Source organism: Marmota monax, unplaced genomic scaffold (assembly GCF_021218885.2).
Source record: "Marmota monax isolate L192 unplaced genomic scaffold, Marmota_monax_Labrador192_F-V1.1 WCK01_AAM20220418_F8-fsc00039, whole genome shotgun sequence".
Classification (NCBI taxonomy): domain Eukaryota; kingdom Metazoa; phylum Chordata; class Mammalia; order Rodentia; family Sciuridae; genus Marmota; species Marmota monax.
Window position 1 is genome coordinate 14,094,814 of NW_026693602.1, and position 20,815 is coordinate 14,115,628.

Below are 20,815 nucleotides of genomic sequence, written 5' to 3' on the forward strand. Positions count from 1 at the left end.
AAGGACCATCATCAATCAATTTTAACTCAAAACTCTAAGCCGGACACATTCTAATGCAAGGTATAAAAGGATTTCTAGGCTTGAGCTCAGAACCATCATCAATAACCTTTGAGGAACCACAGTCTGTAGGAAAGAGGCCAGAATATTGCTCCAATATTCAAAGAGGGGCTCTTTCCGGAAATGATGATTCACTGAGCTTGAAGTCCTCAGAAAATCCTACAATGGATCATTTTAAATGACTTTTGAGAATAATTATGTTATAGAACAGAGTGTAAATATTGTCGACCTTGACATTGTGAAAGCAAAATTAGATCTGAGAGAAGCTAGAAGGTGAAGGAGTTGGGGCTGGGGATGTGGCTCAAGCGGTAGCACGATCGCCTGGCATGCGTGTGGCCCGGGTTCGATCCTCAGCACCACATACGAACAAAGATGTTGTGTCTGCGGAAAACTAATAAATAAATAAATAAATAAATATTTAAAAAAAAAAAGAAGGTGAAGGAGTTATATATATAAAAAAAAAGTGGCAGGAAGATGAGAATATCAATATCCTTATCTTTCTAAGTAGATGGTCAAGAGATTATGTCAATAGCCAATTGAAAAAGAGAGTTGAAAGTACACTATTTTGAGTTACAAAAGTAACCATTAGAAAAACCAAAATAGTGATATAATTGTATTAAAAAGAAGAGAGGTGGAGTGGTGGACGAGCTGATTCTCATCCACCACGGACAGGCTTCAATATAGAGGGTCTACAATATGAATCGAGACTCCATAGTTAGCACATTTTTAGAGACAAAGATGTTGCTTCAAAAGAACTAAAAGCAGAAATGGCTGCGGCTGGGGACTTCTGATAAGTGAGAAGGGGTCAGAGTGATGACACTTTAGCATAAGCCTTCCACACTGCTTGATGTTTTAAACCATGTTCATGAATTACCTAAATTCTTTAAAACTTGTTTTTAAATGATGTAAGTGTGATTCTGAAAGAACTGCTATGAACCCCTAGGACCCTATGAGCTCCCCAAGAGCAGGTCATGTCAGGCTAGTCTGGATGAGATCGCAGTCCGGTGGAGATGGATCTTACTTCTTTCTTTACACCTCCCTCAGCACTCAGAACTTATATGCAATGAATGATGAATGACTTCTCAATTTCAGCCATTAAGACTCAAATGAAATCTTCGCACAATGAAGGCCTGTGTTGGGGAGGTACAGAGGGGCGATTAGTTGGATGTGGCTGAGTCTTTCCAATCCAAGAGCACTGAAGTCAGGCATTGGCCATATTTCTGGCCTCTCTCAGTGTTCAACACAGCCTCTGAACTACTGATACCACAACCCGGCAACCTCCACGGTCAACACAGGCTGCAGGGACTTCAGTATCCCTGTACCCAAGATGACTCCAGTTCCACAACAGTGTCCAAGGACAAGGGGGGACTTCTCTGCTCATGTTAGGATATATTTAGCCATTCCACTTCCAAAAGGGGCTGTAGAGTGGGTCTTTCAAGAACATGAAAACATCATCTCATGTTGAGCTTCTTTCAGAGGCTGTGGCTCCCTGTTTGTGATTGAGCAATTAATCTGACGTTGAGTTTCTTTGCTGCCAAGACATGTTGAAGGTAGGTTTCCTTTGCCGAAATGGAGCACTCGGACAGCTACATGGAGAGACAAAATGTTTCATCTAGATTCAGAACAAATTCATTTTCCAGGGCCCTAGCTGGCTCTCAAACACATACTTTGCTTTAAAAAATTCTCCAACATCTGCCTCTTTTTTTTTCCCCCCCCGCTATTTGAGGACCAGCATAGGAAGAGGACCTGGAAGAACCAATTCCTCCCGCTTCCTGCTAGGTGCGAACACACTTGTGAGTTCACAGGAGAAAGCTTTAGGCATGCTGAGTGAGGTGACCTTAGATATACCTCCGTAACAGGACCGTGCACTTAGTTTGAACTTGAGGCTTTTCTTACTCCTAAATATAATACCTTCCATTTGGGTTTAATATGCTAATGTCTGCTTGAAAGAAAATTGAGGGCCTGAGTTTCCTTAGGGGGAGACATTTTTTGAAATGACTTTTTGAGAGATGGACAAGATTTCACCAGGTATAGTCTGGAATGAAAAAATCATTCCAGGAAGGGGGGAAAAAAAAACGTGGAGGCTAAAAAAATAAATTAATAAAAAGTCATTTCTGACAGCTCTGTCAGAATGTCACTTCTGAAGGAAAATTAAGTTACCACAAATGACTCAGCTCAATGAGCCGAACAGCTACTCCCCCTCCCGATGGCAAATCCTCCCCACCCACCACAACCCCCACCCTGCAGCCCAGCACCCCCTCCAGGAAACAAACACACTGTCAGTCACCCTAGAGAGCACAGAGCTGGACAGCCCTCTAAACCAGGCTCCAGAGCTTTGCCATGAGTCTCAGTGTCACTTAATGATAAATGATCCTTTCCCAACAATTTGCCACTGTTGTTAAACAGGGGTCTTAACAGAGGCCTCCCACCTGCACTCTGCCTTGGTAATTAGTACATTCGGTCTCTGCGCATATATTTCACGGGTGACTCACACACAAGCTAAGTGATAGGTAACTGAATTACAAGGCTATAAATAGATCAACCGTTGCCTGGAAAAAAGCCGGAGTGGCTTATGAAGTCAGCAATATTCTGACAACTGATCCTTACAACACAGCCTAGCTTTCCTGCCCTGCCTCCCTCTCCCCACTCAGGGAATTTGATATTATCTATGTCTCCAAGTATAAGTCACAAGTGAATTATTGGCAAAAGGTAACTCGGGCCTGAAAGATTTTAATTATGAGAACATTTTTTATTCCTGAGAAGTCTGAGTTGGCCAACCTCCAAACAATTCACATCTACCCAGGACATTGGGAAACAGGCAAGAACTCTTGATATGTAAAACAGACCTGGCCAGGCCCCAGCGGACTTTTCTCTTGGTAGCATCATTTTGATTTATCTGTCCAAATGGATGCTGGCTATGGAATCCTAGAAAGAAACCCGTTAGGTAGAACTTCCCAAAGTGTGATGTCACGCGACAAAAACAGCAAAATCGGTGACAGTCATGGCAACTGACCCTGAATGGAAATTACAGTCAATAGCCAGTTGACCCTCCACACCAAGGCAGGGCTATTTTTATACAATTTTTAAGAACAGTCCTCCTGCATAAAAGCTTCTGTTGGCTTGGAGAAGAAACTTCTATTGGTCTTGACGTCCGTATCATTAGGCATTGTGTGTAGTTCAGTCTCCTCCCAGAAAGCAAGAGCCAGGCTTTGCTCATCTTTGTCCACAGCATCCACCACAGAGCACAGCACAAAATTGGTGCCCATCAAACATTCGTGTAGAGCTACTAACTTAACTTTATCAAGGACTCGCCTCTCACGTGAATATGTGCATCTGTGGTTTTTGTGTGGAAAAACAAATACCTATATATCTTCCATGACACTCCGACTGTTCATAACATCAAATCTAGTCTTCTCTGTGTGTCGTGGGGGACTTTTTGCAATCTGACTCCCATCTCCCCTCTGGCATCATCCCTGTCCCTCTGCGTCAGCACCATATCTGTGCTCGGCTTCTCCAATGTCAGGGCAGAGATCTGCTCTCTTCCTAGGCACGTTGCCTGGCCCAGAAGAGACATTTAAATTAAAATTTATGGAATGAATGACCTCATTTAATGAAAGTGGAACCTTGGAGACCCCCATAAAGGTGTGAGAGTGAGTTGTGGGATGAAAGGAGCAAACAGCAGAAAACAAAGAACGAGAGAGGAAATTGAGGCTCTGATGTTTCTTTCCCAAGACCAGAACATGTGGCCCTGGGTAATGTTTACCTCTCCGTGGGGTCAGCGGGAAAGGATGCATTCTGCCCTGAGCGATAAAGAATTAGAAAGTTGTTCCCAAGTTCATGGCAACACCCAGAAGGGAACTGGCTTTACAAAGTGGCTCTAAGGATGACGAGTCAGCACTGTCGCCACAGCACTCCATCCCCGATGTAAATGGTGTCCTGGAGCCCAGCCTCAGTACAGCCTGTCATGGACAAGACAAGCTATGGAAGGCTGTGCTGCTCGGGCCAGGTGGCCTTCCTGCCTGAAGTAGTTCTGCACGCCCCGAGTGCTGGCTGGATCAGGCTGGGCCTCCAAGGTGGTCAGAAAGTGACAGCTCCCTCCACAGGGGGCAGGGACACAGGACTCCAGCAAACTGACAGGGGACATGCCGAGACACCTCGCCTCCCAAGGTTGCAGGAGATCACCAGGAGGTATCTTTGCCGAGGGTTACAGGTGGTTCTTCGGGTCTTACCATGGCAGCCCCACCAGGGAAACAGAAGACTACTGGCCAAATGACTTGATGGGAACCTGTGGCCCTCGGTTGAAAAGGGTGTTTCCCTCGGCCAATTTGGTGCTGAGTCCTCCAAACCTTATTTTGTGTCCTTTTAAACATGTCCCTCCTCTGTGGATCAATTTTTTTTCCTGGAAATGTGGAATGGTACTTTTCCTAATTGAAGAATGTCTCCTCTTCCCTGAATTGTCGCCTCTTAAATCTTTCGTGGGAAGATTGGCCACAATGAAATTCATGTTATCATTAAGTAGGACTTACCCAATGGAATCAGCTGCCCCAGGGGAGTTGCCTCTGCTTATAGAAGAGACCCTGCAACACTCTCCTGCAGAGAAAGTGAAGTCAAGTCCAAAAGAAGAACTAATGCAAAATCCAGCCTGGGTTTCCTTTGAAGCAAATTGTGATTCTCTATCCAGAATCCAAGATTCCAAGATTTGTAGGAGTGGGTAGGGAATGGCATAAACACATCTATAGGATTATAGAAATTTTTCCCTAAATGATAAAATTGAAACCCAGAAAGGTAACATGACTTGTCTGATATAAGGCAACCAATTATTAGCAGAGTTCTGGCGATAAGTCGGAGAACTATGACCACTTTCATTGCAAGAGGACGCAGAGCAGAGAATAAGATCCCCAAGGCCTCAACATTTTCCTGGCCCATAGTCGGCCTCTGCAGCTTACCAGCTATGACCCTGGGTAGGCTTCTTAAAGTCTTCTCTGTTTTCACCTCTGTGAAGCAGGAGAGATTGATCATTCTTTCTTACTAGATTTCCAAAATCATGTACATCACTGGGAATTATCAAGGCCTGTTTGCCAAGGAATCAAAAGATCTTCTTAAAGCATCATTTTGAAAATTCTACTAAAAAGGGGGCTATCGTAGGGTGACCATGTGATCACATGTCTAACAATCCTTGGTCTTTTTAAACTTAGGATCCTTTACAGACTTTTCAAATGGCATATCCCAAACACTGGATGCAGACACGGGAAATACCAGAGAGCTGGAATAGGAGTTCTTCCTGCAAAGCCCTTGCAGGCTGCCTCCAGTGTCTTCCTGTGCCTAGGTTTTGCCAATTAGAATTAAACACTTCTTTCTTTTCTTTTCTTTTCTTTTTTTTTTCTTTTTTTTTTGTTTGTTTGGACTTGCCATCCTGCGATGCATCTTCTCTGCGATGGTGTTCCTGGTCACACCTGTCTGTGCTGAATCATCTTTTACCTGGATGGCGAGGAATTCTCCATGATAGCACAGTTCCTCTTCCTTGGCTGGCACCCCTCACTTGTTCCCCCAGGGTGTGACAGAGCTCCAGTTTAGTTGAATGTGCTGCTCTTACCTTGGGCATGGAAAGGCAACAGGGAGCTGTTGTGCCTGTGACCAATGAGGGCTGAAGGCACTCCCTCCCAGGGTCCCTCCCCAGAGCTCAGGAGCCAGGTCTTAGAGGAGACCTGGATTCCTGCAGTGACCTCAGGAAGGAAGCCTCTGGCTGTTGCTGACATTGTGCATCAGGGAGCTGGGCTGGTACTGGGATTAATTGTCATCGAGTAATGGAAAGAAACAGGAGGAGATCAGGAGGCAAAATGAACAAAATTCTTGATATGTCCACGCGCCAGCGAGGAGGTGAGGTGTGAGGAGAAGTCTGTCACAGTAGCCAATAAACCAGGAGGGCCAAATGTTTGGCTCGAATAACTTAGAATCTGCTCCCTGCTTGCAGCAGAGCTTGGCAGTGAGTCAGCAGATCCAGCAACAGAATTTCTTTTTCAGGAGACACAGAGAGTCCATTTACATATGCTGGCTCGCAGGACGCACACACAGACACACGCACAGACACACACACAGACATACACACACACGCGTGCATGCACACTCTCTTCTGGATATACCCTTTCTCAGCAAGGAGGAAATAGGGCATTTCTTACTAGGTTTCCCAAACCAAGTATATCATTGAGAATCGTCAACGATGACTCCTGTTTACCAAAGAATAAAAAGATTTTCTTAAAGCATCATTTTGAAAATTCTACTAAGAAAACGCCACGTGCCTCTGACGATTTCCTTGATCCCCCTTTTTGTTAAAAGCAAAACAAAAACACAAGGACACAGTCCAAGTGCTAACAGAGGCTCCATCTGGGTTGTGAGAGTACAGGTGATTTTTTTCCTTTTCTTTCCTTTGCTGTATATTTGCATTGTCTAACTTGCCTTCAGTAAGCACATATTATTTTGTAATATTGAAAGTAAAATAAGGTAAAGGTAAAAGCAGAGCAAGCAAAAGCAAAAAAATCCCCGTGAGAAGCCCTGCTGTGTTCTGATGTTCAAATGGCCAGTCATTGAACCAACAAGAATCAACCACTATATCCTCAAGAAAGGGCAGACCCCCAGAGAGGGCGCGAGGGAACCATAGAGACAGCGTCACAGACTTTTGGAAATACATAATAATCCTGCGTGGTGACTGCTGGGTAAAATGTCACCCTGAGGAGCTCAATGGGACTTCAGTGACTATCAGGCATGTGAGCAGCAGGACCCCTCCTCCCCCCAGATCATTGCAGGACCCAAGCAGGCCCTTCACAATTCAGGTGAAATTTTTCTTTTTTTGCCAAGTAACTCCCAGTTTTCACACTGCACGTGGATTGAATTGCTAATGAATTGAATATGGAAAAAGAAGTCCGAATAATCAAAGCTAATGTTGGCTATTCATGCCACTTTTCAAATTCAAGTCCATTTGGATCCAGATGACAGCCAGACTACAAAGTAACCATGCATTCCAAGATGCAATCCCTCCTGCCCCACTAAGGGGAAAGAAGACCTGCTAGAGATTGTCATTTGGTTTTCAGGTAGCCTCTTCCTGGCCTCTGCCTGCTGCCCTTGTTAACTGAGGAAACTACACATGAGGAACCTGACCCTTTCTTTGAAAAATGCAGTTATTGCTGGATACGCATTCCCAGGGTCAGCTCTGCCCACAGGCGCTCAGTGCAGAATTGTCAGTTCCCGCACACACTGGAGACCACGTCATGTGTAAGAGGTGGTCAGCAAACCATGTTGTCCAGTCATCTCAGCGTCCACTCCGAGCTCAGGCATGCCCCTGGCCCCAGGCAGCAGGACATCAGCAGAAGCAGCAGGAACACTGCCACAGAAGGGCTGGTCCTCCAGGAGTAACCGAGTGGGTGGGGACCGGTCACAAGGGCTGCATTTGAAGTGAAGAAGGCACATCTGGGCTCACATCAGGGGTCGTGTCTCAGGGTTCAGGGGTCAGGAACAGGTAGCCTAGGTAAGGTCTACCTTTGACCACCCTGCAAGGTGCATCTCGTCTGAATCCTCTGCCTGGTATCAGTGCATCTGTGACCCTAACCACCTCCACAGGGCTTGTCCTTAGACTCCTGGACCCCAGTCCTGAAGGGAAGGGCTCACCTCCGGCTCAGCTGGTGGCCACTATGCTGCACCTCGGCCCTTCTGCAAGATTCCTGACGAGAGCTCCACTCCACAGGGCCACAGGGTGAGGAGGGGGTGCCTCCTGCTCAGGCTCAAGCCCCAAGCTGTGTGACATAGGTAAGGAACTTTTGTGAACCTCTGTTTTCTTATCCATACAATGGGAGCAATAAGAGTTTCTGTGGCTGAGTGTTGTGTATTTGAATAGGAGAATGAATGCAAAATATAGAGTACCCACCACACGGTGAGTACTCAGTAAACTCTAGCTATGATGACGAGGAAGTCAGAATGGAGCATGGATCTCCTTAATCCTGGACAGCCACATGCCTGGGACCCACCCACACCACAGTGGTCTCCACCAGAGCTGATTGTGCTGGTGGCATGGACTGAGCAGGGTGGGGAGACTACTGACCTCCAGCGGGCAGAGGCCAGGGATGCTGCTAATAGCACAGCAGTCAATCCCTCGGTCTCAAATGCCAACAGAGAGAGATAGACTGTGCCCTGCCAGTGTAGCCCCATGTGACCTCCTTCAGGCCCTGATGCTAATGCACCCCTCATGGCTGCAGTAGCTGTGACTGGTCTCTAAACCCAGCTCCTCCCAGGTCTGGCTTAGCCATAGTCTCCTGAGCTGCCAAGCACCTGACTGTTGGATTCTTCCTCAAAGGGCCAACAGGCTCCATTGCACTGACCCGAGTCTACAACAGCAGGGGACAGGTAGAATATCAGGCCTTCCCTCTGCCCAGGAACAGGCGAGAAACTGCTTCCTGCAGGGCCGTGGCTGAGAGCCACATGAAAGCAGGCCCAGCAGCCAGTCGAGCAAGCGTCCCACCCAAACTGGCTCCGCACCAGGCCCGCCAGTGAGTCACGAGCACATGCTGCCGCCTCTTGCCGTGACCTTTCTTTATCCCTCCATTAGCTGTAAAGCTTCAGGAGCAAAGCAGCAGAGAACAGACTGGGAAGGCCCTGGCAGAATAACACCCCAGGCAAATGCAAATCAAAATTCAGAATTAAAAACCCAAGCCCTGAATGAATGCCACTCACAGAAACCAAGGATCCCCTGAGCATCCCTGCAAACCAGAGAAGTGGACAAATGGAGCCCCTCTCTTGACGTAATTTAAATCATCTGGTGACACTGGAGCATCCTCTCCAGGAGAAGGAACAGATGTGTTTAGCAATACCCAGATGGCTGGGGACAAATTGAAGGACCTGTGTAATGTCTGCCCATAACTCATGCTTGCGCCAAACCACACGGCACCCCTAAAGAACTCTCCCTTGTGTCCCGACTTCTCTTCTGTCAAATGGAATGAATATCATGTCCCTCACGCAGTGTTGTGAGAAACAATTAACACAGGTTATTAAGCAGTGTCTTGGCTCCAAATAAAGCAGAATTGGCTTTTTTGCTCCTGCCTTTTTAGGAGCAAATCACCACACTAGGGATAAGGCCAGTGCAAGGGACAGTTGACTTCTTCAGGGGAATTTTACTCTGCCATCCTCATTGAATTTGTCCTTAAAGCGTCATCTTCTAAGTACCAGTGTGGGAAGCAGCTGGAGAGTCTGTCACATGCAGAGCCCCCCCTGGCCACACAGAGGACCTGCCAAACTGGGACTGCTGGGGATGAGGCTTATGGCAGGAGCCCTTCATACGAGTCTTCCACCTGAGTTTTAATCCACTGCAGTTTGGGAACCTTGTAAGAGTGAACAAACCCTGGGACAGCACAGCCACTACCACTGTTTCCAGCAGTAAGTAGAAAAACCAGGTCTTTTCCTAAGCTGATGTCACCCCATCTTGTGCAAGCATAGCGCCTGGGCGAGACGGGACAGCTCCACAGTGACTCATTGGACAAAGCTGTCCACCCTCACACGTATGTTTATAACACTGACAACAGCAAATTGCCATTAGGCTCCTGGGTTGTGTAACTTCTCTTGACATTGTTAAAGTGAAGGAGGACTGAGTGTTCCCCTTTTCTGCTGGATGCCTGCTGCCCTGGGAAAGCCCCTGCCCCTGTCCCTTGTACCAGGGAGCAAGCCGTAAATGAAAAGCCCTCACCCTACACCTATCCATCCCGCCTCTGTTCACCTTCTATAATTTTTTTAGTGTTCAGTATGTGTTCCAAAAATCCATATATATTGTACTTTGAACGGTCTCACGGGGAATTGGCTCCATTTTACAGATGAGAGAACTGAGACACAAAAAGGCCATGTAAGTGGCAGAGCTGCTATTTCACCAGACTTCCTCCAAACCAAGGCTCTTGGCACCTGAGCTACACTGCCTCCCACTGTCTCGAGAAGATCATCATTCTGCATTGACACCGATGGAGTTGGGTGGTCTAGCGTTTAATTTCCTCTACCCACCATTGGCAAGCAAGCGCAACCCACAGACCCAAGTCACCCCGTGGGATGACTTGATGGCCACTGGATCATTCGGCTTCATCAATGATGCTACGTACCTTTGTGAACTCATAAGATAATAACAGCAGCTAACATTTGTTCAGCACTTGCCACTACAAAGAGCTACTCCAAGGCGCTTCAAGTCTTCTAACTGGCTGATCCTTCCAATCACCCTTTGAGGTGGGCACTGCCATCATTACCTCTTCAGCTGAGGTAAACGTAGCATGGAAATGTGCACTGAGGTGCCTAGGGCCCCACAGCTAGCAAATAACTAAGCTGGAAAATACACCCAGATGACAAGAGTCCAACACCAATCCTGAACTAGCCCACCAGAGCCACATCCATGCAAATGACAGGGGCCGAGTCCTCCCCACAGATCTTTCTGGAGAATGCTTCCTGCAGTGCTACAGAAGATGAAGACCCATAAGATGCGGGCCCCACAGAAGAGGAAAGCTCTAAAATGGCACGGGATTCCTGTCATAAATACTCTTAGAAAGGCCTTGGGTCTGAAGAACGCTTCAAGGAAGGACAGGGAGGAGCTCTACTACGATTATTACAATCTAACTTAAAGCCAAAATCAGGCTGGGGGAAAAAAAATTGAAAATACAACTCTACTAAAGCTGTCAGCCCAACTGTGGCCTCCAACTGTTTGAGTCACTAAAACCTTGTATTTAACGGTCACTTTTATAACAAACACTAAGGAAGAAATACAAAGCTCTAAATCAGAGTTTATTTCTAAAAACTGGCAAGAAATGTGTTGCGGAGCTAGGGAAAGCCTTAGAGACCTGGTGCCGCCGGGTGTTGAACAGGCTGCACCCTCAAACAAGGCCCCTGGCTGCAAGCTCTCCCAACAAATTCACTCCTGCTTGGAGGGACTTCTGCCACATGCTAAGTCATTCCAAGTCACTGCCAGTGGCCCCTGGTGACAGCGACATCTGTCCATTCAGCCTGGACCTGGAGATTGGACACAAACATTTCAGAATGATCATCTTTCCCAAAACTAGTGTATATTTTAAGGGTGTTATCAGCACAGGAAGGCAACTCTGGGTGGCCCAAGTGAGAGTCTCCCATAAACTTATTAACAAATCAGAGCACTTGTCTGCTAGGCCCCAGGGGTGTGATCGGCTTCTGACTGTGTATTACATCTTTTACATTCTTCAGCTCAGAAGAACATTCCAGGGATGCTACCGTGGTCTGTCACTAATTGGGAGAACCAAAAGACCAAATGCTAAGACCATATTTGGCCAGAAGATGGTTTCTAATATTTGTGAAACAGAGTGATCAAACTAAAACCTAGTAAATGTAACCCCGGCAAAAGAGCAAACTCTTTCTTACGCATAATCCTGGCCCCAGGGCTCCCCTCCGTGACCCTTGGAGGTCACAGGAGTTCCTCCCTCTTCTGGGTTCCCACCACTTTCTGGTTTACCCCAACTGTGGCCTTGTGTGTGTTGTGATTTAATTATCCTCTGTACTCTCCCGTGTCCCTTACTATCTATGACACAGTTCCTGGGTGGCAGAGGCCAGTGCCTTATCATCTTAATGTTCTTAGCACTTAGCAGAACTCACAAATAGCAGGCACTCAATAAATATTCACTGAAGAAAAGAATATAAAGTGAGAAGGAAAATCCATAAGTTCAATTCGAATGATCCTATCAATTAACCCTGTGGTACTGGGTCAATATTTCTGTGGCTCAATCTTCTGTCCTAGCCTCTACCTATTTCTGATTCCCTTCAACTGTGATCCTTACACAGGAGGCTTGATCAGGGACCAGAAGTTGGTGTACCATATATAAGCATATGGGTTTGCAGTAAATAAACATATTACTTACTGGATTTCTTGGAGCAAGAAAATAACTCACTTTGTGAATGGAAACCTCCACTTTCCAGCAGGAAATTGGGTGTAATGAATTGGACTCTTTCCCTCCTTGCTCCACACTGAAGAGGGTGGTGTGGTTCTGCGGCCACTCCAGCACTTCACGGAGACCAAGGGCAGCATGGCTCCTTTGCTCCCCCCAGATGTCCCCCGATCGGCACCTACACCTTCAGCCTGGTCCAGTAGGAGGGCGTTGCGACTCTACCTCCAGGCTGAGGCCATGAAGTCCCTTGCCCTGGAGCCAGGGAAGTGTGGTTACAGACAGGAGCAGAAGAGGCCAGCTCTGGAACCTCTGCCTCAACTGCCCCCTTCAGGCGCTGCAGCCCGCACTTACTCCTGAGGCAAGGCCGCATTCCAGGGTTTTCTACCACGTTCATCCCTCTTTTTATTTCCCAGATGACAGAGATTTATTAGCATCTGAGAATTCCCAACCCACCCACAGCAGAAGAATCGTCTTTGTCAGCCTACTTCATAAATCTTTTATGATAGAGAATCAGAGAATGGGTCGTGAGAAGGAAATCCAGAGAGGTGTGAGAAAACGGGCCTCTGACCAAAGCAGCCCAGGCAGAGGCACCACCCAGAGCCACAGCGTGACAGAAGCCATAGTGGAAGGGGATTCAAAAGGCGAGGAACCAAGATTTCACAATGTGTGGCTGGCAAAGAGCCAGTCCCCCTTGACTGCTTTGAGAAACTCATACAAAGACTGGAATACCTGTTCCAAAATAATCGAACAGGTATTCCAGTCTTTGTATGAGTTTCTCAAATTGTACCTGATTGCTACCTAACGCAGGAACACCTTTCAGGGCTTCGGTGGTGAGAATCCCTTTACCACACCCTTCTAATACGGCCCTGTGAGTCTCCACTCAAACTCACAGAGGAGAAAGAGACCCTTACATAAAGCTGACGTTTCTGTTATGGGCCAGCTCCCAACCAGCCAGCCCTGTGAGAACTGCATTCGGCATGCTTGCTTGTTTATTTAAGAAAAATGCATCTTTCAAATTTTATTGTCTCAGAATTTATTCATCATCTCGGAAAGATTGAAAACACAACTTACACAAATACTTACTGCACAAAACATGAATAAAAAGTGAGAGGAAAGTTTTTTTAAAAAGCAAGAATATAAACAGAGCCAAGGTGAGGCCAGGGTGGCCATCACGGTGACGCCCACAGTCGATGCCCATGGACCAGCAGTGAGTCACACAGACCACCACGTCCATCAGAAAAATCAAGCCAGAATCTTTCCAATGGAGAGAAAATAACTTCCTCTACCACATCCTAAAACAGAGTTTCAAATGCAAGTTTCAAAAGCTGTTTCTTCTATTGATACTGAACATAAACTGACAACTTTGTAACTAACTAAAACCAACTCTGCATGTGACCCTGTGAACAGGTACTAATCTCCAGCCTGGTCAATGAGAAAAGACTTCATGGAACTGACGCTGTTAGCTGACCCGTCCACAGACACCCCGGTGAGGCACACTCACCCGGGCTCTATACAGAGACACTCGCCCCAAGGCCCCAGCTCTTTGTGTACCTACACTAGCACTGCCAAGCCCCAAAACAAAAGGACCCTTCCTTTTGGGGTGTTGGGATCAAACCCACTTGCTAGGCAAGTGCTCTGCCCCTGAGCAACATGCCCAGCCTAAAAGGACCCTTCTTTATCGAGTGTTACTCTCCTCCATAACCATCACAATACCCTTGAGTTTCCTGCTGGAAATCTGGAAAACAGATTTACTGGTCTCAGTTGTTAAGAGAAACCCTGCCCCAACCTTGGGGGGCTCTCCACTGTCGCACCCATGTTCGTCTAAGTATTCAGTTCAGTGTAACAGAAGAGGTGGCCCCTGTGTGCCACCTGCAGAAGGAGCAGCCCCTGGGGTGGAAACCAAGATATCATTGTTATGCTGCATGGGTCTTCCCAGGTGCCCCCACTCCTGCGCCCATGAAGGTGACTCTGGGGACTTCCCTTCCTCTGTGGGCCTGGATGACGGGAGGGGATGCCCATGAGAAGAGGGGGAGGATGGGGAAGCAGGCCGCTCAGGCTGAAGGGACCTCCACGGCAGGCCCAGGAGCGGGCATGTGCTCCCCACACACCAGCAGCTGGGGGCCCGGGGAGGGAAGCCAGGCAGCCATGTGCGGGGCAGGAAGAGCCGGTCTGCAGCCCTCGAGTCAGAGTAATGTAAGAGCTTTCCAAAGCACATTTCGGCCCCACTACTGAAGGAGAATGTCAGGGCAGGCTGGCCCTGGGTGGATCTGATGGTCAGACAACCTGAAGGCCTCTGACAGAGGACTTGAAGTCCAGATGGGTTCTTTGAACTCAGGAGTATTTATTTAGGAACTCTGGGGTGCCAGACAGTAAGCCAGTCAAAAGGCAAGATCCCGTCCCAGAGCTTGCAGTTCAGTGGAGGAGAGATTCCATAAATACAGACAAAAATAGAAATACACACTGCTCACACTCTCCCTCACCTCGCATGGCGTCCCTCTGCCCACCCCTGAATTTCCCAGGGCCCAGGAAACACAGTTCCATGAAGTGGAAGGAGCTGCTATAACCTGGAAGGAGGAAAGCACCCTCTTGTGGCCCTCTGGGTGTTGGCACCCGGCTCTAAGGAAGAGGAAGGAGGTGGCTCCTGGCTGGTGGCCCGAGACGGGTGGTCCCAGAGCAGCCAGCAGTGTCAGCAGGCTCTGATGGGTTTCAGGCATCCATCTCTCCTCCGGGTCACATCAGTCATGCTGTGAGAGGACCTATCCCTCGTGTCCTGTGCTGAATGGTCTTACATCTGCACACCTGGTCTACGCAGCAGGTGGGACACGCCACTGTGAAGGCACTGCTCTGAGTCCACTTCTACTCCCCCCACTGCTTGGACACGCTGCAGGACCTGCAACTGGAAGCCCTCAACAAAGATGTGGCAAAGAAATGAAGAAGTTGCACCCAACTAGCTCAACATGGCCTGCTCTGCAGGTTTGGGGAAAGGCCGGACAAACAATCACAGTGTAAGTCCCTGAATTCACTGAAAATAAATGACTTCTTAAAATATTTAAATATAATCTATGTCCTTCCTAGGAGTCTCTGTGAAAAGAATAATATTCATAAGGGGTATACTTTGTGCTTGGAGCTAAGCCTGGTATAGCTTAATTTGCAGTAGAGTAACATGTAAATTTATGATAATAAATTATATTATTTAAATGAAATTATAAAAATAAGAGTAGCTCACTCATATTCAACTTTCATGAATGCTGACACCTTTTGAAGAACATGGTGGTCTGATTTGTATTCAGGCCTGGGTACCAGTGTGAACCACAAGAGCTCGGGGACTGCTGGTTTGAAGTTTGTACATGGGAAGCCCAAATACTGTGTGGTATATTTAGCATTTCCAGCACATCTCTACTCAAGAAGCCATGAAGAAATCCGTTCAGGGCTCTGGGTGTTGAGATGGTGCCAACAAAATCACTCCACACCATTTCTCAGGTTGCCAGAAAAGAAGGCCATAAAAGGAGGAAGCCAACAAGAAGGACCTTCAAGGGTATGATGGACGAATTCGAAGGGCAGAGAGAGCGGGGAAAACAGAATGAAAAAAACAATTTCCAGAACTCTGCAACAGTGCTTAATCCACAGAAGCCTCAAGTCAACAAACCAGGCAGGAGCGTCTGAAGGAGGGGATTGATTCTGAGACATGTTGATTCTGCCTCTAACTCTGATGCTTGTGAAATACTCCACTGAATTAAGAAATACCAGAGGCTGAGAAGTACTTCTGGCTGCAGACTTAATCCATCTGAGTCGGAAGACCACAGCACACAGGCAGAGAGACAGTTGGCCAAGCAGCCACAGTCTCTCTCTGGGTTTCACATCCAGAGCCAGGTCCCCTCTGTCCACTGCACCTGGCCAAGTTCAAGATGTCAGCCTTAAACTGTGCCTGTGGGGTGTTGGCAAAGGGCTGACAATGACCAGAGAAGCAGTTTCACTGACCCAGAGGAGTGGACATCCACACTCACCTTTCAGCCTCTTGGATCAGGTGTTTGAGGTTTGCTACAAGCAATGAGCCTACATTTCTCCCAACTACCATAAAACATATGGGAGGAGTAGGAATAGTTAAAAATATTAGCTTCAAAGTCAGAGGCTCAAGGCTTGGAATTCTGGGGTTGTCGATTAATAGCCAGGTAACCTTGGGCAAGTGTATTTACCTCTATGAGCCATAATTTCCACAGGGTTAGAATGCCAGTTATAATAATATCTACCCATGGGTTTATAGTAAGAACCAAAGGATACGACATACATAAATCTGTTAGCAATTGCCTGGTGAACAGTGGGCTATCAACAAAATTGTTTTAACTGTTCTTACCTGAGCCCAAAGACAGCAGCTAACTCTGATGCAGAAGCAACCCAGCACCGTTTGCTCCTCCCATATCACGGAGCGGTCTCAGTTACCGCTTTTGTTATATATTATTTATCCCCTCATCTAATCTTCGAGTAAATGTGTTAAATTTTAAAAGAGCCTTGTTTCGTCTCTCCTCAACACTTCAGCCTCTTTGGAGAAATGGTAATTAATCATTATTCTCGGTCCCTAAACATTCAGTTGGGCTGACATCCAAAGTCAAAAGTTCAGACCTGTAAATGTTGAAATAATTTTGCCAGTAAAATTTCCTGGGTTTCCACATAAAGTGTTTCAATTGACTCCATTTTGCTAGATGTGATCTTAATCCTTAAAACAGCAATTAATCTCAGCTAGCGATGTTCTAGTTTTTTGGGTTTTTTTTTTTTTCCTTTCATCTAACTGTAAACACCCCTGAGTGCAGGACTGTGGTCCCACTTCCTTCATATCCTGTCCATATCTGGCCCAGAGTCAGCCCAGGAAGGTGGGTGATGTGACTGGGAACATCCTTGGTATCAAGGAACACAACTATGATAATCTCTAATTCCAAAACAAAGAATAAGCCAAGACTCTTTCTCAAAGTAGAGACTAAATTATAAGAAAACCTTAAAGGAGATTTTGCAATAAAAGCAACTACTTTGTGGCTACTGTGACAAGTTCAGATCACACGAATTGAGTTAACCAGCCTCGCTGAGTTCTTGGACCCTCGTGGAAGATGTACAGGGAGAGCGAGAAACCCTTCATACTAAATAAAAATCACAAGGATAAGAAGCATGTCATCTAAATGTCCAGCTTTCTGGTGTCTCCTGTTAACCAGCCACTGTGACTTGGAAAATGAAGACTTTCTCACTGTCACCCCACCCTACCTTTCTAGTCACGTGGTAGCTACTGCTTCTGATTGTGGGAGGTGCTCCAGTGGCCTTCGCTCAACACATCCTTCACCTTATAGGTGAGATCACAGAATGCAGCTGGGCACGGTGGTGCGCACCTATAATCCCAGCTACTTGAGAGGCCAAGGCAGGAGGATCCCAAGTTTGAGGCCAGCCTACGCTACATAGAGAGACCCTGTCTCAATATAAAAAGGGCTAGGGATATAGCTCATTGATAGAGTGCTCCTGAGTTCAATCCCCAGTACTGAGAAATAATACCAACAGTAGTAGCAATGACAATGATAAAGGTACAGGACACAGCCATTTGCCCAGGATTCTATGCCTAGGATCCACGAATCTCCAATTCCACCAGATGCCAAAATGATACCATCCTTTCTTCAGGGCTCACTTGACCCCAGCCACATGGTGATCCCACAGGACAGGAGAATGCCACATCTGGTGTCCTCACTTGCCACAGGCACTTTGTCATAGTACTGTGGCTGGACGAGCCTGCCCCAGAGACAGGCCCTGATAGTCACAATGCCGCTACCTCCGCCACGAACTCCACTTCCGTTTTCTCACCTGTGAGTGTGGCTGATACGACACCCTCATGGGCTTACCTGAGGAGTGAGTGGGAGAAGGTGGGCAGCAGCTGGGCTCCGTGGCCCGTGGGAAGCACTTCATAAAGGCTCACTGTTGTCCCACCCTGGGATGAGCCCTGCAGAGCCTTGTCCTCCCCGGTGCCTGAGGGCTGGTGCCCTAACAGCAGGGAAGCCCTGCAAGTGAATCTTTTTTTTTTTTTCTGGTCCCCGTCAGAAACTGAATATCCACACTGAAGTAAGTGCTGTCATCGCCATTTTTACAGCTCATAGAAGCTGCCTACCTGAAGTTGATTTGCCCATGCAGAAGAACGACTAGCGCCTGTCCCTACCCCCCGTATCCCACAGTCCTGGAGCCCGTCTGGTGTCCAGGAGACCTGGCGCCTTCCCACTCGGGTGGTCCACTGCAGTCAGCAGCACGCTCACAGGACCACGCTGTGCGCAGCCCTGCCCATCTCAGCTTCTGTCCTCGTCCCAAAGGACACAGCTGTCCAGCTTGAAGTTTCATTTTTTTGAAGTCAACAACACATGAGACTTTGCAAAAGTAATGACGGTGACTCAGGTCCTCGACTCCCGGAGGGGGTCAGGCATGGCTCATCCTGAGGACCTCGGCACCCTGGCTCTTGCAGCCTCTCCACAGGGGCAGCTCTTCACCACAAATCCTTCCTGAGCTGCTGACTCAGGTGACAGGGCTCCCTGTTTGGGGGACAGAGGCAGGGATGAGGTCTGAGATGCTCCTTGCAGCCTCTTGCTGGGGACATTCACCAGAGTTGGGCATGGTACCTGCCCACTCCCAGGTCCTGGACAATGCCACCCCTCTCAGCTATGTGCTCAAATAGCACTCTTCCTGCATTTCCTGGTCCGTCAGGAAGTTGTCAGGGGACTGGATCCCAGCAAGACCTTCCCAAGGTGTTCACACCCCTGTTAACGGGAGGCCAGTTGAAAGGATGCTCTGAGGCGCCTCTGCAGCCCCTCCTTGGGTCTGTTTCTCTCGAGGGCGAGGTAAGCTTTGCCCATCTCACTTGTGAAGTCAGAAGTGTGATCAGCAGGCAAGTCCCCTTGGCGTGGATGAAGCTCCTCTTTTCCTCAAAACGTCTTATTACAACGATGCATCTGCATTTGCAAACTGCTTCGGGTGCAGAAGGGCAGCGCCTCTCCTGAGGCTCGCTGGCAACCGCAGGCTCCTCTGTGGGTATTCTTGAGAACGTTTTTTACATCTGACTCTCCAGCTTCTCTAATATCTTAAAGGCTGGGAATGGGTGTTGTTTGCTTGGTTCCTGAAATAGAGTAGGTGACCAGCAAATGTCAGGGACAGATGGACAGACAGACGGATGGATGGAAACCTCGAAAGACTTTAAGAAGAAGCAGGGTCCTTGAGCAAATCTAAACTGCGTTTCTTTCCGTGGCCCTATCTTTTCACTGGACTCCAGTCAAGTTCAGAGACTTGATAGATGGCAATGACATTAACCCCCCTCCCCCCACTCCTTCCCTTCCCGTCATGGCTTTCGTCAGCATTCGAGGGGCACAAAGAATCTCAGGCCTCTCCGTCCAACCATCTCTCTCTCTCTCTCTCTTTTACAGATAAGCAAGTTTCCACTAAGTGTGTGTTTAACTGATCCCAAGTTTAGGGGCTTTTTAAAGGGATCTCATGTCTACCTCAGAGAGTCCAAACGTGCAAACCTGTATAACATTGATATGAACAATGATTAAATAGCTGACACTGATGGAGAGGCTTGTTGTGGCCTTGCATCGTCTCCCGCCGTCCTCTTGACACTCTGTGAGCTCAGACTGGTTGGTAGCTTCCTGAGACCCATGGCTAAGAGGGGGCACAGTCACATCTGAACTCAGACGGCCCAACCATGGGGCCCCCCTTGTTCAATCTCTCTGATAAAATTCTGCGTGTGTTTCTCATATAGCTATTAGGAGGGTCTTATTCTTGAGGATCAATGTGGAGTATTTCAAATATGTTGATACAAACACTCAAGCAGGACATATCTAGGAAATCATTTGATTCCTAAATTAATCCTGTGAACTGGGAGACACTTTTGCCACAAGGTGTCCCTGAGAGGGGAGCACAGATGGGAAATGGGACAGGAAAGCACGTGGAAACCCAAGAAGCCATCGCTGCTCCCGGCCACGCAGACCAGCAGCTGTCCTTCAGAGAGAGCAGAGACGTCACCGGGGAACAGCCACCCTGTGAAAGGTGACACACCTTGATTAAACTTTTAACAGGGGGAGGAGGAAGGCGCAGCCCGCACAGCCCACAGAGGGCGGCCACGTGTGCGGGAGCCTGTCGTGTCCCCTCACGGGCCTCAGACAAGCCCTGTCACTCTGCCTGCTCAGGAATGGCATGCTGGGGAGGGTGTTCCCATTCTGGATTCCTGGGCGCTGGCTTTATTAATGTCGTGGGTCCTACAGTTGCTTCTTACCTGGTCATTCATGCTGATTGAGTCGCCACCACCTCAGTCCAAACAGTAGAAAACTCCAGTGGTGTCCAGAGGCTCTGGGTGGCCTGCTCCGCCCTGGCACTCTCTGGCCCCTCTCTGCCCCCTCCTGCCCTCACTCAGACCCTCCCAGCTGGCGTTTTCCATGCACAGGTGGCTGCTCATAACACAGTCAGGGCCCAGGCTGCTTCTCTGGTCACTGCGTGCGTTTTAACCCACACCACAGACTCATTAAAGGCACCAAGAGATACAACCCGTAGCTCAAGTTTTCAACGGGAAGAAAGCAAGTGTGAGATGTATTGAATGCCCCCCCCCCCCCAGGGCCAGGCCTGGGCCGGGAGCACTACTTAAATTACCTGCTCGATTCCTGCCACCATCATACGAGGGAGGTCTTGCTGTCCCCATCTCGCAGATAAGGAAATGCAAGCTCTGAGGATCGAGTGTCCTGCCGAGGTAAGTGGCAAAGCCAGGATGGGAACCAGGACTGAGCAGGCCCAGATCCCACACTGGCTCTCACCACCAGCTCGAAACCCCCCAGGAGCCC

General features: G+C 48.0%; 1 long non-coding RNA gene across 2 annotated transcripts in view; it reads right to left on the bottom strand.

Annotated features, from left to right (window-relative positions):
- The window catches only part of LOC124103067 (uncharacterized), a 93,056-nt gene extending 75,661 nt beyond the window's left edge, over window positions 1-17,395 (bottom strand). Inside the window, exon 1 of one of the 2 annotated variants that reach the window (XR_009228238.1) lies at window positions 16,330-17,395. This is a non-coding gene — a long non-coding RNA (uncharacterized LOC124103067). The remainder of the gene's footprint in view (window positions 1-16,329) is intronic. The other variant, XR_009228239.1, reaches the window with a different exon arrangement.
- Between the last annotated feature and the right edge of the window lie 3,420 nt (window positions 17,396-20,815).